This window comes from Ambystoma mexicanum, chromosome 13 (genome assembly GCF_040938575.1).
Source record: "Ambystoma mexicanum isolate Mex_15411 chromosome 13, UKY_AmexF1_1, whole genome shotgun sequence".
NCBI lineage: Eukaryota > Metazoa > Chordata > Amphibia > Caudata > Ambystomatidae > Ambystoma > Ambystoma mexicanum.
This window is the reverse complement of record NC_090938.1, coordinates 2,110,001-2,129,317: the sequence shown is the minus strand read 5'-3', so window position 1 is coordinate 2,129,317 and position 19,317 is coordinate 2,110,001. Positions and strand designations below refer to the sequence as shown.

The window sequence follows — 19,317 nt, the reverse complement described above, 5'->3', positions numbered from 1 at the left end:
TGAAGGCTCTGGTGAGGTGAGGCGAGAGTGCCACACTCATACCTTGTCAAAGGCTCTGGTGAGGTGAGAGTGCTGCATGTATACCTTGTTGAAGGCTCTGGTGAGGTGAGAGTGCCACACTCACACCTTATCGAATGATCTGCTGAGGTGAGAGTGCCACACTCTCGCCTTGTCGAAGGCTGTGGTGAGATGAGAGTGCCACACTCACGCCTTGTCGTATGGTCTGGTAAGGTGGGGTGAGAGTGCCATACTCACACCTTGTCGAAGGCTCTGGTGACATGAGAGTGCCAAACTCACACATTGTCAAAGCTCTGCTGAGATAAGAGTGCAACACTCACACCTTGTTGAAGGCTCTGATGAGGTGAGAGTGCCAAACTCATACCTTGTCGAAGGCTCTGCTGAGGAGAGAGTGCCACACTCAAACCTTGTCGAATGCTCTGGTGAGGTGGGGTGAGAGTGCCACACTCACACCTTTTCGAAGGCTCTGGTGTGGTGAGAGTGCCACACTCACACCCCGTCGAAGGATCTGCTGGGGTGAGAGTGCCACACTAACACCTTGTTGAATGCTCTGATGAGGTGAGAGTGCCACACTCACACCTTGTCAAAGGCTCTGCTGAGATAAGAGTGCCACACTCACACCTTGTCGAAGGCTCTGCAGAGGTGAGAGCACCACACTCACACCTCATTGAAGGATCTGGTGAGGTGAGAGTGCCACACTCACACCTTGTCAAAGGCTCCGGTGAGGTGGGGTGAGAGTGCCACACTCACACCTTGTCAAAGGCTCTGCTGAGATAAGAGTGCCACACTTGCACCTTGTTGAAGGCTCTGGTGAGGTGAGGCGAGAGTGCCACACTCATACCTTGTCAAAGGCACTGGTGAGGTGAGAGTGCTGCACTTATACCTTGTTGAAGGCTCTGGTGAGGTGAGAGTGCCACACTCACTCCTTATCGAATGATCTGCTGAGGTGAGAGTGCCACACTCTCGCCTTGTCGAAGGCTCTGGTGAGGTGGGGTGAGAGTGCCACACTCACACCGTGTCGAAGGCGCTAGTGAGGTGAGAGTGCCGCACTCACACCTTGTCGAAGGCTCTGGTGAGGTGGGGTGAGAGTGCCACACTCACACCTTGTCGAAGGCTCTGCTGAGATAAGAGTGTCACACTCACACCTTGTCAAAGGCTCTGGTGAGGTGTGTTGAGAGTGCCACACTCACACCTTGTCAAAGGCTCTGGTGAGGTGAGAGTGCTGCACTCATACCTTGTTGAAGGATCTGGTGAGGTGAGAGCGCCACACTCACACCTTATCGAATGATCTGCTGAGGTGAGAGTGCCACACTCTCGCCTTGTCAAAGGCTCTGGTGAGGTGGGGTGAGAGTGCCACACTCACACCTTGTCGAAGGCTCTAGTGAGGTGAGAGTGCCACACTCACACCTTGTCGAAGGCTCTGGTGAGGTGGGGTGAGAGTGCCAAACTCACACCTTGTCGAAGGCTCTGCTGAGATAAGAGTGCCACACTCACACCTTGTCGAAGGCTCTGATGAGGTCTGGTGAGAGTGCCACACTCACACCTTGTCGAAGGCTCTGGTGAGAGTGCCTCACTCACACCTTGTCGAAGGCTCTGCTGAGATAAAAGTGCCACACTCACACCTTGTTGAAGGCTTTGGTGAGGTGGAGTGAGAGTGCCACACTCACACCTTCTCGAAGGCTCTGGTGAGGAGAAGTGAGAGTGCCACACTCACACTTTGTCGAAGGCTCTGCTGAGGTGAGAGTGCCACACTCACACCTTGTCGAAGGCTCTGGTGAGGTGAGGTGAGAGTGCCACACTCAGACCTTGTTGAAGGCTCTGCTGAGGTGAGAGTGCCACACGCACACCTTTTCGAAGGCTCTGGTTAGGTGAGACTGCCACACTCACACTTCGTCGAAAGCTGCTAAGTCGAGGGGAGAATGCCATACTCACACCTTGTAGAAGGCTCTGCTGAGGTGAGGGCGTCATACTCCCACCTTATCGAAGGATGGGGTGAGATGAGAGTGCCACATTCACACCTTATCGAATGATCTGCTGAGGTGAGAGTGCCCCACTCTCGCCTTGTCAAAGGCTCTGGTGAGGTGGGGTGAGAGTGCCACACTCACACCTTGTCAAAGGCTCTGGTGAGGTGAGAGTGCTGCACTCACACCTTATCGAAGGATCTGGTGAGGTGAGAGCGCAACACTCACACCTTATCGAATGATCTGCTGAGGTGAGAGTGCCCCACTCTCGCCTTGTCGAAGGCTCTGGTGAGGTGGGGTGAGAGTGCCACACTCACACCTTGTCGAAGGCTCTAGTGATGCGAGAGTGCCACACTCACACCTTGTCGAAGGCTCTGGTGAGGTGGGGTGAGAGTGCCAAACTCACACCTTGTCGAAGGCTCTGCTGAGATAAGAGTGCCACACTCACACCTTGTCGAAGGCTCTGATGAGGTGTGGTGAGAGTGCCACACTCACACCTTGTCGAAGGCTCTGGTGAGAGTGCCACACTCACACCTTGTCAAAGGCTCTGCTGAGATAAAAGTGCCACGCTCACACCTTGTTGAAGGCTTTGTGAGGTGGAGTGAGAGTGCCACACTCACACCTTCTCGAAGGCTCTGGTGAGGAGAAGTGAGAGTGCCACACTCACACTTTGTCGAAGGCTCTGCTGAGGTGAGAGTGCCACACTCACACCTTGTCGAAGGCTCTGGTGAGGTGAGGTGAGAGTGCCACACTCACACCTTGTCGAAGGCTCTGCTGAGGTGAGAATGCCACACGCACACCTTTTCGAAGGCTCTGGTTAGGTGAGACTGCCACACTCACACTTCGTCGAAAGCTGCTAAGGCGAGGGGAGAATGCCACACTCACACCTTGTAGAAGGCTCTGCTGAGGTGAGGGCGTCATACTCCCACCTTATCGAAGGATGGGGTGAGATGAGAGTGCCACATTCACACCTTGTCAAAGGCTCTGCTGTGGTGAGAGTGCCACACTCACACCTTGTCGAAGGTTCTGGTGAGGTGAGGTGAGAGTGTCACACTCACACCTTGTGGAAGGCTCTGCTGAGCTGAGATGAGAGTGACACACTCGCACCTTGTCGAAGGCTCTGCTGAGAAGAGGTGAGAGTGTCACACTCATAACTTGTTGACAGATCTGTTGAGGTCAGGTGAGAGTATTACACTCCTACCTTGTCGAAGACTAGGTTGCGTTCAGGTGAGAGCGTCACACTCATACCTTGTCAAAGGCTCAGGTGAGGTGAGAGTGCCACACTCATACCTTGTTGAAGGCTCTGTTGACGTCAGGGGAGAGTGTCACACTCATACCTTGTCAAAGCCTCTGTTGAGGTCAGGTGAGAGTGTTACACTGATATCTTCTCGAAGGCTCTGTTACGGTGCGGTGAGAGTGTCACGCTCATACCTTGTTAAAGGCTCTGTTGAACTGAGGTAAGCATGTCACACTCATACCTTATCAAAGGCTCTGTTGAGGAGAGGTGAGAGAGTCACACATACCTTTTCCAAGGCTCTGTTGAGGAGAGGTGAGAGTGTCGCACTCATGCTTGTCAAAGGCTCTGTTGAGGTGAAATGAGAGTGCCACACTCACACCTTGTCGAAGGCTCTGCTGAGGTGAGAGTGCCACAATCACACCTTGTTGAAGGCTCTGGTGAGGTGAGGTGAGAGTGCCGCACTCACACCTTGTAGAAGGCTCTGCTGAGGTGAGAGCGTCATACTCACACCTTATCCAAGGCTCTGCTGTGGTGGAAGTGCCGCACTCACACCTTGTCGAAGGCTCTGGTGAGGTGGGGTGAGAGTGCCACACTCACACCTTGTCGAAGGCTCTGCTGAGATAAGAGTGTCACACTCACACCTTGTCAAAGGCTCTGGTGAGGTGTGTTGAGAGTGCCACACTCACACCTTGTCAAAGGCTCTGGTGAGGTGAGAGTGCTGCACTCATACCTTGTTGAAGGATCTGGTGAGGTGAGAGCGCCACACTCACACCTTATCGAATGATCTGCTGAGGTGAGAGTGCCACACTCTCGCCTTGTCAAAGGCTCTGGTGAGGTGGGGTGAGAGTGCCACACTCACACCTTGTCGAAGGCTCTAGTGAGGTGAGAGTGCCACACTCACACCTTGTCGAAGGCTCTGGTGAGGTGGGGTGAGAGTGCCAAACTCACACCTTGTCGAAGGCTCTGCTGAGATAAGAGTGCCACACTCACACCTTGTCGAAGGCTCTGATGAGGTCTGGTGAGAGTGCCACACTCACACCTTGTCGAAGGCTCTGGTGAGAGTGCCTCACTCACACCTTGTCGAAGGCTCTGCTGAGATAAAAGTGCCACACTCACACCTTGTTGAAGGCTTTGGTGAGGTGGAGTGAGAGTGCCACACTCACACCTTCTCGAAGGCTCTGGTGAGGAGAAGTGAGAGTGCCACACTCACACTTTGTCGAAGGCTCTGCTGAGGTGAGAGTGCCACACTCACACCTTGTCGAAGGCTCTGGTGAGGTGAGGTGAGAGTGCCACACTCACACCTTGTTGAAGGCTCTGCTGAGGTGAGAGTGCCACACGCACACCTTTTCGAAGGCTCTGGTTAGGTGAGACTGCCACACTCACACTTCGTCGAAAGCTGCTAAGTCGAGGGGAGAATGCCATACTCACACCTTGTAGAAGGCTCTGCTGAGGTGAGGGCGTCATACTCCCACCTTATCGAAGGATGGGGTGAGATGAGAGTGCCACATTCACACCTTATCGAATGATCTGCTGAGGTGAGAGTGCCCCACTCTCGCCTTGTCAAAGGCTCTGGTGAGGTGGGGTGAGAGTGCCACACTCACACCTTGTCAAAGGCTCTGGTGAGGTGAGAGTGCTGCACTCACACCTTATCGAAGGATCTGGTGAGGTGAGAGCGCAACACTCACACCTTATCGAATGATCTGCTGAGGTGAGAGTGCCCCACTCTCGCCTTGTCGAAGGCTCTGGTGAGGTGGGGTGAGAGTGCCACACTCACACCTTGTCGAAGGCTCTAGTGATGCGAGAGTGCCACACTCACACCTTGTCGAAGGCTCTGGTGAGGTGGGGTGAGAGTGCCAAACTCACACCTTGTCGAAGGCTCTGCTGAGATAAGAGTGCCACACTCACACCTTGTCGAAGGCTCTGATGAGGTGTGGTGAGAGTGCCACACTCACACCTTGTCGAAGGCTCTGGTGAGAGTGCCACACTCACACCTTGTCAAAGGCTCTGCTGAGATAAAAGTGCCACGCTCACACCTTGTTGAAGGCTTTGTGAGGTGGAGTGAGAGTGCCACACTCACACCTTCTCGAAGGCTCTGGTGAGGAGAAGTGAGAGTGCCACACTCACACTTTGTCGAAGGCTCTGCTGAGGTGAGAGTGCCACACTCACACCTTGTCGAAGGCTCTGGTGAGGTGAGGTGAGAGTGCCACACTCACACCTTGTCGAAGGCTCTGCTGAGGTGAGAATGCCACACGCACACCTTTTCGAAGGCTCTGGTTAGGTGAGACTGCCACACTCACACTTCGTCGAAAGCTGCTAAGGCGAGGGGAGAATGCCACACTCACACCTTGTAGAAGGCTCTGCTGAGGTGAGGGCGTCATACTCCCACCTTATCGAAGGATGGGGTGAGATGAGAGTGCCACATTCACACCTTGTCAAAGGCTCTGCTGTGGTGAGAGTGCCACACTCACACCTTGTCGAAGGTTCTGGTGAGGTGAGGTGAGAGTGTCACACTCACACCTTGTGGAAGGCTCTGCTGAGCTGAGATGAGAGTGACACACTCGCACCTTGTCGAAGGCTCTGCTGAAAAGAGGTGAGAGTGTCACACTCATAACTTGTTGACAGATCTGTTGAGGTCAGGTGAGAGTATTACACTCCTACCTTGTCGAAGACTAGGTTGCGTTCAGGTGAGAGCGTCACACTCATACCTTGTCAAAGGCTCAGGTGAGGTGAGAGTGCCACACTCATACCTTGTTGAAGGCTCTGTTGACGTCAGGGGAGAGTGTCACACTCATACCTTGTCAAAGCCTCTGTTGAGGTCAGGTGAGAGTGTTACACTGATATCTTCTCGAAGGCTCTGTTACGGTGCGGTGAGAGTGTCACGCTCATACCTTGTTAAAGGCTCTGTTGAACTGAGGTAAGCATGTCACACTCATACCTTATCAAAGGCTCTGTTGAGGAGAGGTGAGAGAGTCACACATACCTTTTCCAAGGCTCTGTTGAGGAGAGGTGAGAGTGTCGCACTCATGCTTGTCAAAGGCTCTGTTGAGGTGAAATGAGAGTGCCACACTCACACCTTGTCGAAGGCTCTGCTGAGGTGAGAGTGCCACAATCACACCTTGTTGAAGGCTCTGGTGAGGTGAGGTGAGAGTGCCGCACTCACACCTTGTAGAAGGCTCTGCTGAGGTGAGAGCGTCATACTCACACCTTATCCAAGGCTCTGCTGTGGTGGAAGTGCCACACTCACACCTTGTTGAAGGCTCTGGTGAGGTGAGGTGAGGTGAGAGTGTCACACTCACACCTTGTGGAAGGCTCTGCTGAGGTGAGAGTGTCACACTCACACCTTGTGGAAGGCTCTGCTGAGGTGAGGTGAGAGTGTCACACTCGCACCTTGTCGAAGGCTCTGCCGAGATGAGATGAGAGTGTCACACTCATACCTTGTTGACAGATCTGTTGACGTCAGGTGAGAGTATTACACTCATACCCTGTCAAAGACACTGTTGAGGTGAGGTGAGAGTATCACACTCCTACCTTGTCGAAGACTAGGTTGCGTTCAGGTGAGAGTGTCACACTATACCCTGTCAAAGACACTGTTGAGGTGAGGTGAGAGTATCACACTCCTACCTTGTCGAAGACTAGGTTGCGTTCAGGTGAGAGTGTCACACTCATACCTTGTGAAAGGCTCTGGTGAGGTGAGGTGAGGTGAGAGTGCCACACTCATACCTTGTTGAAGGTTCTGTTGACATCAGGGGAGAGTGTCACACTCATACCTTGTCGAAGCCTCTGTTGAGGTCAGGTAAGAGTGTTACACTGATATCTTCTCGAAGGCTCTGTTGCGGTACGGTGAGAGTGTGAGACTCATACCTTGCTAAAGGCTCTGTTGAGCTGAGGTAAACATGTCACACTCATACCTTGTCAAAGGCTCTGTTGAGGAGAGCTGAGAGAGTCACACATACCTTTTCCAAGGCTCTGTTGAGGTGAGGTGAGAGTGTCACACTCATACCTTGTCAAAGACACTGTTGAGATGAAGAGAGAGTGTCACACTCATGCTTGTCAAGGGCTCTGTTGAGGTGAGATGAGAGTGCCACACGCTTACCTTTTTAAAGGCTCATTTGAGCTCAGGTGAGAGTGTTACACTCAGACCTTGTTGAAGCCTCTGTTGAGGTGAAGTGAGAGTGTCACACTCATACCTTAGCAAATGCTCTGTTGACGTCAGATGACAGTGTCACACTAATACCTTGTCAAAGACACTGTTGAGGTGAGGCGAGAGTGTTGCACTCAGACCTTGTCGAAGGCTCTGTTGAGGTGAAGTGAGAGTGTCACATTAAAACCTTATCAAAGGCTCTGTTGAGGTCAGGTGACAGTGTCACACTCATACCTTGGCGAAGACACTGTTGAGGTCAGGGGAGAGTGTCACAATCATACCTTGTCGAAGCCTCTGTTGAGGTCAGGTGAGAGTGTTACACTGATATCTTGTTGAAGGCTCTATTGAGGTGAGGTGAGTGTATCACACTCATACCTTGTCAAAGGCTCTGGTGAGGTGAGTGCCACACTCAGACCTTGTTGAAGGCTCTGTTGAGGTCAGGAGAAAGTGTCACACTCATACATTGTCGAAGCCTCTGTTGAGGTCAGGTGAGTGTTACACTGATATCTTGTTGAATGCTATAATGAGGTGAGGTGAAAGTGTTACACTCATACCTTGCTGAAGGTTCTGGTGAGGTGGGGTGAGAGTGTCTCACTCATACCTTGTTAAAGGTGCTGTTGAGGTGAGGTGAGAGTGTCACACTCATACCTTATCAAAGGCTCTGTTGAGGTCAGGTGACAGTGTCACACTCATACCTTGGCAAAGACACTATTGAGGTCAGGGGAGAGTGTCACACTCAAACCTTGTCGAAGCCTCTGTTGAGGTCAGGTGAGAGTGTTACACTGATATCTTTTTGAAGGCTCTATTGAGGTGAGGTGAGAGTGTCACACTCATACCTTGTTGAAGGCTCTGTTGGGGTCAGGTGAGAGTATCACATTCATACCTTGTCAAAGACACTGTTGAGGTGAGGTGAGAGTATCACACTCCTACCTTGTGGAAGACTAGGTTGCGGTCAGGTGGGAGTGGCACACTCATACCTTGTCAAGGGCTCTGGTGAGATGAGTGTGCCACACTCATACCTTGTTGAAGGCTCTGTTGACGTCAGGGGAGAGTGTCACACTCATACCTTGTCGAAGCCTCTGTTGAGGCCAGGTGAGAGTGTTACACTGATATCTTCTCGAAGGCTCTGTTGCGGTGCGGTGAGAATGTCACACTCATACCTTGGTAAAGGCTCTGTTGAGGAGAGGTGAGAGAGTCACACATACCTTTTCCAAGGCTCTGTTGAGGTGAGGTGAGAGTGTCACACTCATGCTTGTCAAAGGCTCTGTTGAGGTGAGATGAGAGTGCCACACGCTTACCTTTTTGAAGGCTCATTTGAGCTCAGGCGAGAGTGTCGCACTCAGACTTTGTTGAAGGCTCTGGTGAGGAGAAGTGAGAGTGTCACACTCATACCTTATCAAATGCTCTGTTGATGTCAGATGACAGTGTCACACTAATACCTTGTCTAAGACGCTGTTGAGGTGAGGTGAGAGTGTCGCACTCAGATCTTGTCGAAGGCTCTGTTGAGGTGAAGTGAGAGTGTCACACTCATATCTTATCAAAGGCTCTGTTGAGGTCAGGGGAGAGTGTCACACTCATACCTTGTCCAAGCCTCTGTTGAGGTCAGGTGAGAGTGTTACACTGATATCTTGTTGAAGGCTCTATTGAGGTGAGGTGAAAGTTTCACACTCATACCTTGCTGAAGGTTCTGGTGAGGTGGGGTGAGAGTGTCTCACTCATACCTTGTTAACGGCTCTGTTGAGTTGAGGTAAGCATGTCACACTCATACCTTGTCGAAGGCTCTGTTGAGGTGAGATGAGAGTGCCATACGCTTACCTTTTTGAAGGCTCATTTGAGCTCAGGTGAGAATATTACACTCAGACCTGTTGAAGGCTCTGTTGAGGTGAAGTGAGAGTGTCACACATACCTTATCAAATGCTCTGTTGAGGTCAGATGACAGTGTCACACTAATACCTTGTCGAAGACACTGTTGAGGTGAGGCGAGAGTGTCGCACTCAGACCTTGTTGAAGGCTCTGTTGAGGTGAAGTGAGAGTGTCACACTCATACCTTATCAAAGACTCTGTCGAGGTGAGGTGAGAGTGTCACAATCATACCTTATCAAAGGCTCTGTTGAGGTCAAGTGAGAGTGTTACACAAATATCTTGTTGAAGGCTCTATTGAGGTGAGGTGAAAGTGTCACACTCATACCTTGTCAAAGACTCTGTCGAGGTGAGGTGAGAGTGTCACACTCATACCTTATCAAAGGCTCTGTTGAGATGAGGTGAGAGTGTCACACTCATACCTTGTTGATGGCTCTGTTGAGGTGAGGTGAGAGTGTCAGACTCATAACTTAACAAAGCCTTTGTTGAGGTGAGGTGAAAGTGTTACCCTCACACCTTGTTGAGGGCTCTGTTGAGCTGAGGTGAGAGTGCCACACTCACACCTTGCCAGGGACTCTGTTGAGGTGAGGTGAGAGTGTCAGAGTCATAATTTAACAAAGCCTTTTGTGAGGTGAGGTGAGTGTGTTACACTCCTACCTTGTTGAGGGCTCTGTTGAGCTTAGGTGAGAGTGTCAGACTCATACCTTGTCGAAGGCACTGTTGAGGTCAGGCGAGAGTGTCAGACTCATACCCTGTCGAAGGCTCCGTTGAGGTCAGGTGGGAGTGTCAGACTCATACCTTGTCGAAGACTCCATTGAGGTCAGGTGGGAGTGTTAGACTCATACCTTGTCTAAGCCTCTGTTGAGGTCAGGTGATGGTAAAAGACTCATACCTTGCCGAAGGCTCTGTTGAGGTCAGGTGGGAGTGTTAGACTCATACCTTGTCTAAGCCTCTGTTGAGGTCAGGTGATGGTGTCAGACTCATACCTTGCCGAAGGCTCTGTTGAGGTCAGGTGGGAGTGTCAAACATAGCTTGACTAATCCTCTGTTGAGTTCAGGTGATAGTGTGAGACTCATACCTTGGCGAAGGCTCTGTTGAGGTGAGGTGAGAGTGTCAGACTCATGGCTTGTCTAAGCCTCTGTTGAGGTCAGGTGATAGTGTGAGACTCATACCTTGCCGGAGGCTCTGTTGAGGTGAGGTGAGAGTGTCAGACTCATAGCTTGTCTAAGCCTCTGTTGAGGTCAGGTGATAGTGTCAACCTCATACCTTGCCAAAGGCTCTGTTGAGGTCAGGTGGGAGTGTCAGGCTCATACCTTGCTGAAGGCTCTGTTGATGTCAGGTGATAATGTCCGACTCATACCTTGCCGAAGGCTCTGTTGAGGTCAGGTGGGAGTGTCAGACTCATAGCTTGTTGATGGCTCTGTTGAGGTGAGGTGAGAGTGTCACACTCATACCTTGTCAAAGACACTGTTGAGATGAAGAGAGAGTGTCACACTCATGCTTGTCAAGGGCTCTGTTGAGGTGAGATGAGAGTGCCACACGCTTACCTTTTTAAAGGCTCATTTGAGCTCAGGTGAGAGTGTTACACTCAGACCTTGTTGAAGCCTCTGTTGAGGTGAAGTGAGAGTGTCACACTCATACCTTAGCAAATGCTCTGTTGACGTCAGATGACAGTGTCACACTAATACCTTGTCAAAGACACTGTTGAGGTGAGGCGAGAGTGTTGCACTCAGACCTTGTCGAAGGCTCTGTTGAGGTGAAGTGAGAGTGTCACATTAAAACCTTATCAAAGGCTCTGTTGAGGTCAGGTGACAGTGTCACACTCATACCTTGGCGAAGACACTGTTGAGGTCAGGGGAGAGTGTCACAATCATACCTTGTCGAAGCCTCTGTTGAGGTCAGGTGAGAGTGTTACACTGATATCTTGTTGAAGGCTCTATTGAGGTGAGGTGAGTGTATCACACTCATACCTTGTCAAAGGCTCTGGTGAGGTGAGTGCCACACTCAGACCTTGTTGAAGGCTCTGTTGAGGTCAGGAGAAAGTGTCACACTCATACATTGTCGAAGCCTCTGTTGAGGTCAGGTGAGTGTTACACTGATATCTTGTTGAATGCTATAATGAGGTGAGGTGAAAGTGTTACACTCATACCTTGCTGAAGGTTCTGGTGAGGTGGGGTGAGAGTGTCTCACTCATACCTTGTTAAAGGTGCTGTTGAGGTGAGGTGAGAGTGTCACACTCATACCTTATCAAAGGCTCTGTTGAGGTCAGGTGACAGTGTCACACTCATACCTTGGCAAAGACACTATTGAGGTCAGGGGAGAGTGTCACACTCAAACCTTGTCGAAGCCTCTGTTGAGGTCAGGTGAGAGTGTTACACTGATATCTTTTTGAAGGCTCTATTGAGGTGAGGTGAGAGTGTCACACTCATACCTTGTTGAAGGCTCTGTTGGGGTCAGGTGAGAGTATCACATTCATACCTTGTCAAAGACACTGTTGAGGTGAGGTGAGAGTATCACACTCCTACCTTGTGGAAGACTAGGTTGCGGTCAGGTGGGAGTGGCACACTCATACCTTGTCAAGGGCTCTGGTGAGATGAGTGTGCCACACTCATACCTTGTTGAAGGCTCTGTTGACGTCAGGGGAGAGTGTCACACTCATACCTTGTCGAAGCCTCTGTTGAGGCCAGGTGAGAGTGTTACACTGATATCTTCTCGAAGGCTCTGTTGCGGTGCGGTGAGAATGTCACACTCATACCTTGGTAAAGGCTCTGTTGAGGAGAGGTGAGAGAGTCACACATACCTTTTCCAAGGCTCTGTTGAGGTGAGGTGAGAGTGTCACACTCATGCTTGTCAAAGGCTCTGTTGAGGTGAGATGAGAGTGCCACACGCTTACCTTTTTGAAGGCTCATTTGAGCTCAGGCGAGAGTGTCGCACTCAGACTTTGTTGAAGGCTCTGGTGAGGAGAAGTGAGAGTGTCACACTCATACCTTATCAAATGCTCTGTTGATGTCAGATGACAGTGTCACACTAATACCTTGTCTAAGACGCTGTTGAGGTGAGGTGAGAGTGTCACACTCAGATCTTGTCGAAGGCTCTGTTGAGGTGAAGTGAGAGTGTCACACTCATATCTTATCAAAGGCTCTGTTGAGGTCAGGGGAGAGTGTCACACTCATACCTTGTCCAAGCCTCTGTTGAGGTCAGGTGAGAGTGTTACACTGATATCTTGTTGAAGGCTCTATTGAGGTGAGGTGAAAGTTTCACACTCATACCTTGCTGAAGGTTCTGGTGAGGTGGGGTGAGAGTGTCTCACTCATACCTTGTTAAAGGCGCTGTTGAGGTGAGGTGAGAGTGTCCCACTCATACCTTGTCGACGGCTCTGTTAAGGTCAGGTGAGAAAGTCATACCGATTTGCGGTGCGGTGAGAGTGTCACACTCATACCTTGTTAACGGCTCTGTTGAGTTGAGGTAAGCATGTCACACTCATACCTTGTCGAAGGCTCTGTTGAGGTGAGATGAGAGTGCCATACGCTTACCTTTTTGAAGGCTCATTTGAGCTCAGGTGAGAATATTACACTCAGACCTGTTGAAGGCTCTGTTGAGGTGAAGTGAGAGTGTCACACATACCTTATCAAATGCTCTGTTGAGGTCAGATGACAGTGTCACACTAATACCTTGTCGAAGACACTGTTGAGGTGAGGCGAGAGTGTCGCACTCAGACCTTGTTGAAGGCTCTGTTGAGGTGAAGTGAGAGTGTCACACTCATACCTTATCAAAGACTCTGTCGAGGTGAGGTGAGAGTGTCACAATCATACCTTATCAAAGGCTCTGTTGAGGTCAAGTGAGAGTGTTACACAAATATCTTGTTGAAGGCTCTATTGAGGTGAGGTGAAAGTGTCACACTCATACCTTGTCAAAGACTCTGTCGAGGTGAGGTGAGAGTGTCACACTCATACCTTATCAAAGGCTCTGTTGAGATGAGGTGAGAGTGTCACACTCATACCTTGTTGATGGCTCTGTTGAGGTGAGGTGAGAGTGTCAGACTCATAACTTAACAAAGCCTTTGTTGAGGTGAGGTGAAAGTGTTACCCTCACACCTTGTTGAGGGCTCTGTTGAGCTGAGGTGAGAGTGCCACACTCACACCTTGCCAGGGACTCTGTTGAGGTGAGGTGAGAGTGTCAGAGTCATAATTTAACAAAGCCTTTTGTGAGGTGAGGTGAGTGTGTTACACTCCTACCTTGTTGAGGGCTCTGTTGAGCTTAGGTGAGAGTGTCAGACTCATACCTTGTCGAAGGCACTGTTGAGGTCAGGCGAGAGTGTCAGACTCATACCCTGTCGAAGGCTCCGTTGAGGTCAGGTGGGAGTGTCAGACTCATACCTTGTCGAAGACTCCATTGAGGTCAGGTGGGAGTGTTAGACTCATACCTTGTCTAAGCCTCTGTTGAGGTCAGGTGATGGTAAAAGACTCATACCTTGCCGAAGGCTCTGTTGAGGTCAGGTGGGAGTGTTAGACTCATACCTTGTCTAAGCCTCTGTTGAGGTCAGGTGATGGTGTCAGACTCATACCTTGCCGAAGGCTCTGTTGAGGTCAGGTGGGAGTGTCAAACATAGCTTGACTAATCCTCTGTTGAGTTCAGGTGATAGTGTGAGACTCATACCTTGGCGAAGGCTCTGTTGAGGTGAGGTGAGAGTGTCAGACTCATGGCTTGTCTAAGCCTCTGTTGAGGTCAGGTGATAGTGTGAGACTCATACCTTGCCGGAGGCTCTGTTGAGGTGAGGTGAGAGTGTCAGACTCATAGCTTGTCTAAGCCTCTGTTGAGGTCATGTGATAGTGTCAACCTCATACCTTGCCAAAGGCTCTGTTGAGGTCAGGTGGGAGTGTCAGGCTCATACCTTGCTGAAGGCTCTGTTGATGTCAGGTGATAATGTCCGACTCATACCTTGCCGAAGGCTCTGTTGAGGTCAGGTGGGAGTGTCAGACTCATAGCTTGTTGATGGCTCTGCTGAGGTGAGGTGAGAGTGTCAGACTCATAACTTAACAAAGCCTTTGTTGAGGTGAGGTGAAAGTGTTACACTCACACCTTGTTGAGGGCTCTGTTGAGCTGAGGGGAGAGTGCCACACTCACACCTTGCCAGGGACTCTGTTGAGGTGGGGTGAGAGTTTCAGAGTCATAATTTAACAAAGCCTTTTGTGAGGTGAGGTGAGAGTGTTACACTCCTACCTTGTTGATGGCACTCACCCTTTGCCAAGTGCTCTGTTGTGGTGAGGTGAGAGTGTCAGAGTCATAACTTAACAAATCCTTTGTTGAGGTGAGGTGAGAGTGTTACACTCATACCTTGTTGAGGGCTCTTTTGAGCTTAGGTGAGAGTGTCAGTCATAATTTAACAAAGCCTTTTGTGAGGTGAGGTGAGGTGAGAGTGTTACACTCCTACCTTGTTGATAGCTCTGTTCAGCTGAGGTGAGAGTGCCACACTCACACCTTGCCAGGGACTCTGTTGAGGTGAGGTGAGAGTGTCAGGCTCATAGCTTGTCTAAGCCTCTGTTGATGTCAGGTGATAATGTGAGACTCATATCTTGCCGAAGGCTCTGTTGAGGTCAGGTGGGAGTGTCAGACTCATACCTTGTCGAAGGCACTGTTGAGGTCAGGTGGGAGTGTCAGACTCATACCTTGCTGAAGGCTCTGTTGAGGTCAGGTGGGAGTGTCAGACTCATAGCTTGTCTAAGCCTCTGTTGATGTCAGGTGATAGTGTGAGACTCATATCTTGCCGAAGGCTCTGTTGAGGTCAGGTGGGAGTGTCAGACTCATACCTTGTCGAAGGCACTGTTGAGGTCAGGTGGGAGTGTCAGACTCATACCTTGCCGAAGGCTCTGTTGAGGTCAGGTTGGAGTGTCAGACTCATAGCTTGTCTAAGCCTCTGTTGAGGTCAGGTGATAGTGTCAGACTCATACCTTGCCAAAAGCTCTGTTGAGGTCAGGTGGGAGTGTCAGACTCATACCTTGCCGAAGGCTCTGTTGAAGTCAGGTGATAGTGTCAGACTCATACCTTGCCGAAGGCTCTGTTGAGGTCAGGTGGGAGTGTCAGACTCATACCTTGCTGAAGGCTCTGTTGAGGTCAGGTGATAATGTCAGACTCATACCTTGCCGAAGGCTCTGTTGAGGTCAGGTGGGAGTGTCAGACTCATAGCTTGTCTAAGCCTCTGTTGAGGTCAGGTGATAGTGTGACACTCATACCTTGCCGAAGGCTCTGTTGAGGTCAGGTGGGAGTGTCAGACTCATACCTTGTCGAAGGCACTGTTGAGGTCAGGTGGGAGTGTCAGACTCATACCTTGCCGAAGGCTCTTTTGAGGTCAGGTGGGAGTGTCAGGCTCATAGCTTGTCTAAGCCTCTGTTGAGGTCAGGTGATAGTGTGAGACTCATACCTTGCCGAAGGCTCTGTTGAGGTCGGATGGGAGTGTCAGACTCATACCTTGCCGAAGGCTCTGTTGAGGTCAGGTGATGGTGTCAGACTCATACCTTGTCGAAGGCTCTGTTGAGGTCAGGCGGGAGTGTCAGACTCATAGCTTGCCGAAGGCTCTGTTGAGGTCAGGTGGGAGTGTCAGACTAATAGCTTGTCGAAGGCTCTGTTGAGGTCAGGTGAGAGTGTTACACTCGTAGCTTGTTGACAGATCTGTTGAGGTCAGGTGAGAGTATCACACTCATACCTTGTCAAAGACACTGTTGAGGTGAGGTGAGAGTATCACACTCCTACCTTGTCGAAGACTAGGTTGCGGTCAGGTGAGAGTGTCACACTCATACCTTGTCAAAGGCTCTGGTGAGGTGAGGTGAGTTTGCCACACTCATACCTTGTCGAAGCCTCTGTTGAGGTCAGGTGAGAGTGTTACACTGATATCTTCTCGATGGCTCTGTTGCGGTGCGGTGAGAGTGTCACACTCATACCTTATTAAAGGCTCTGTTGAGCTGAGGTAAGCATGTCACACTCATACCTTGTCAAAGGCTCTGTTCAGGAGAGGTGAGAGAGTCACACATACCTTTTCCAAGGCTCTGTTGAGGTGAGGTGAGAGTGTCACACTCATACCTTGTTGAAGACACTGTTGAGATGAGGAGAGAGTTTCACACTCATGCTTGTCAAAGGCTCTGTTGAGGTGAGATGAGAGTGCCACACGCTTACCTTTTTGAAGGCTCATTTGAGCTCAGGAGAGAGTGTTACACTCAGAACTTGTTGAAGGCTCTGTTGAGGTGAAGTGAGAGTGTCACACTCAAACCTTATCAAATGCTCTGTTGAGGCCAGATGACAGTGTCACACTAATACCTTGTCGAAGACACTGTTGAGGTGAGGCGAGAGTGTCGCACTCAGACCTTGTTGAAGGCTCTGTTGAGGTGAAGTGAGAGTGTCACACTCAAACCTTGTCGAAGCCTCTGTTGAGCTCAGGTGAGAGTGTTACACTGATATCTTGTTGAAGGCTCTATTGAGGTGAGGTGAGAGTGTCACACTCATACCTTGTTGAAAGCTCTGTTGAGGTCAGGTGAGGTATCACACTCATACCTTGTCAAAGACACTGTTGAGGTGAGGTGAGAGTATCACACTCCTACCTTGTCGAAAACTAGGTTGCGGTCAGGTGAGAGTGGCACACTCATACCTTGTCAAAGGCTCTGGTGAGGTGAGTGTGCCACACTCATACCTTGTCGAAGCCTCTGTTGAGGCCAGGTGAGAGTGTTACACTGATATCTTCTCGAAGGCTCTGTTGCGGTGCAGTGAGAATGTCACACTCATACCTTGGTAAAGGCTCTGTTGAGCTGAGGTAAGCATGTCACACTCATACATTGTGAAAGGCTCTGTTGAGGAGAGGTGAGAGAGTCAAACATACCTTTTCCAAGGCTCTGTTGAGATGAGGAGAGAGTGTCGCACTCATGCTTGTCAAAGGCTCTGTTGAGGTGAAGTGAGAGTGCCACACTCACACCTTGTCGAAGGCTCTGGTGAGGAGAAGTGAGAGTGCCACACGCTTACCTTTTTGAAGGCTCATTTGAGCTCAGGCGAGAGTGTCGCACTCAGACCTTGTTGAAGGCTCTGGTGAGGTGAAGTGAGAGTGTCACACTCATACCTTATCAAATGCTCTGTTGATGTCAGATGACACTGTCACACTAATACCTTGTCTAAAACACTGTTGAGGTGAGGCGAGAGTGTCGCACTCAGACCTTGTCGAAGGCTCTGTTGAGGTGAAGTGAGAGTGTCACACTCATACCTTGGCGAAGGCACTGTTGAGGTCAGGGGAGAGTGTCACACTCATACCTTGTCGAAGCGTCTGTTGAGGTCAGGTGAGAGTGTTACACTGATATCTTGTTGAAGGCTCTATTGAGGTGAGGTGAAAGTGTCACACTCATACCTTGCTGAAGGTTCTGGTGAGGAGGGGTGAGAGTGTCTCACTCATACCTTGTTAAAGGCGCTGTTGAGTTGAGGTGAGGGTGTCCCACTCATACCTTGTCGACGGCTCTGTTAAGGTCAGGTGAGAAAGTCATACTGATTTGCGGTGCGGTGAGAGTGTCACACTCATACCCTGTTAAAGGCTCTGTTGAGTTGAGGTAAGCATGTCACACTCATACCTTGTCGAAGGCTCTGTTGAGGTGAGATGAGAGTGCCACACGCTTACCTTTTTGAAGGCTCATTTGAGCTCAGGTGAGAATATCACACTCAGACCTTTTGAAGGCTCTGTTGAGGTGAAGTGAGAGTGTCACACTCATACCTTATCAAATGCTCTGTTGAGGTCAGATGACAGTGTCACACTAATACCTTGTCGAAGACACTGTTGAGGTGAGGCGAGAGTGTCACACTCAGACCTTGTTGAAGGCTCTGTTGAGGTGAAGTGAGAGTGTCACACTCATACGTTATCAAAGACTCTTTCGAGGTGAGGTGAGAGTGTCACACTCATACCTTATCAAAGGCTCTGTTGAGGTCAAGTGAGAGTGTTACACTGATATCTTGTTGAAGGCTCTATTGAGGTGAGGTGAAAGTGTCACACTCATACCTTGTCAAAGACTCTGTCGAGGTGAGGTGAGAGTGTCACACTCATACCTTATCAAAGGCTCTGTTGAGGTGAGGTGAGAGTGTCACACTCATACCTTGTTGATGGCTCTGCTGCGGTGAGGTGAGAGTGTCAGACTCATAACTTAACAAAGCCTTTGTTGAGGTGAGGTGAAAGTGTTACACTCACACCTTGTTGAGGGCTCTGTTGAGCTGAGGTGAGAGTGCCACACGCTCAACTTGCCAGGGACTCCGTTGAGGTGAGGTGAGAGTGTCAGAGTCATAATTTAACAAAGCCTTTTGTGAGGTGAGGTGAGAGTGTTACACTCCTACCTTGTTGATGGCTCTGTTCAGCTGAGGTGAGAGTGCCACACTCACACCTTGTTGAGGGCTCTGTTGAGCTTAGGTGAGAGTGTCAGACTCATACCTTGCCGAAGGCTCTGTTGAGGTCAGGTGGGAGTGTCAGACTCATGCCTTGTCGAAGGCTCCGTTGAGGTCAGGTGGGAGTGTTAGACTCATACCTTGTCTAAGCCTCTGTTGAGGTCAGGTGATGGTGTCAGACTCATACCTTGCCGAAGGGTCTGTTGAGGTCAGGTGGGAGTGTCACACATAGCTTGTCTAAGCCTCTGTTGAGGTCAGGTGATAGTGTCAGACTCATACCTTGTCTAAGCCTCTGTTGAGGTCCGGTGATGGTGTCAGACTCATACCTTGCCGAAGGCTCTGTTGAAGTCAGGTGGGAGTGTCACACATAGCTTGTCTAAGTCTCTGTTGAGGTCAGGTGATAGTGTGAGACTCATACCTTGCCGGAGGCTCTGTTGAGGTCAGGTGGGAGTGTCAGACTCATACCTTGCCGAAGGCTCTGTTGAATGCAGGTGATAGTGTCAGACTCATACCTTGCCAAAGGCTCTGTTGAGGTCAGGTGGGAGTGTCAGACTCATACCTTGCCGAAGGCTCTGTTGAGGTCAGGTGATAATGTCTGACTCATACCTTGCCGAAGGCTCTGTTGAGGTCAGGTGGGAGTGTCAGGCTCATAGCTTATCTAAGCCTCTGTTGAGGTCAGGTGATAGTGTGAGACTCATATCTTG

General features: G+C 50.4%; 1 protein-coding gene across 6 annotated transcripts in view; it reads left to right on the top strand.

The window, feature by feature from the left end:
* KCNC4 (potassium voltage-gated channel subfamily C member 4) overlaps nucleotides 1-19,317 on the top strand; it is a 430,144-nt gene that overhangs the window by 213,132 nt on the left and 197,695 nt on the right. The window lies entirely within an intron of this gene.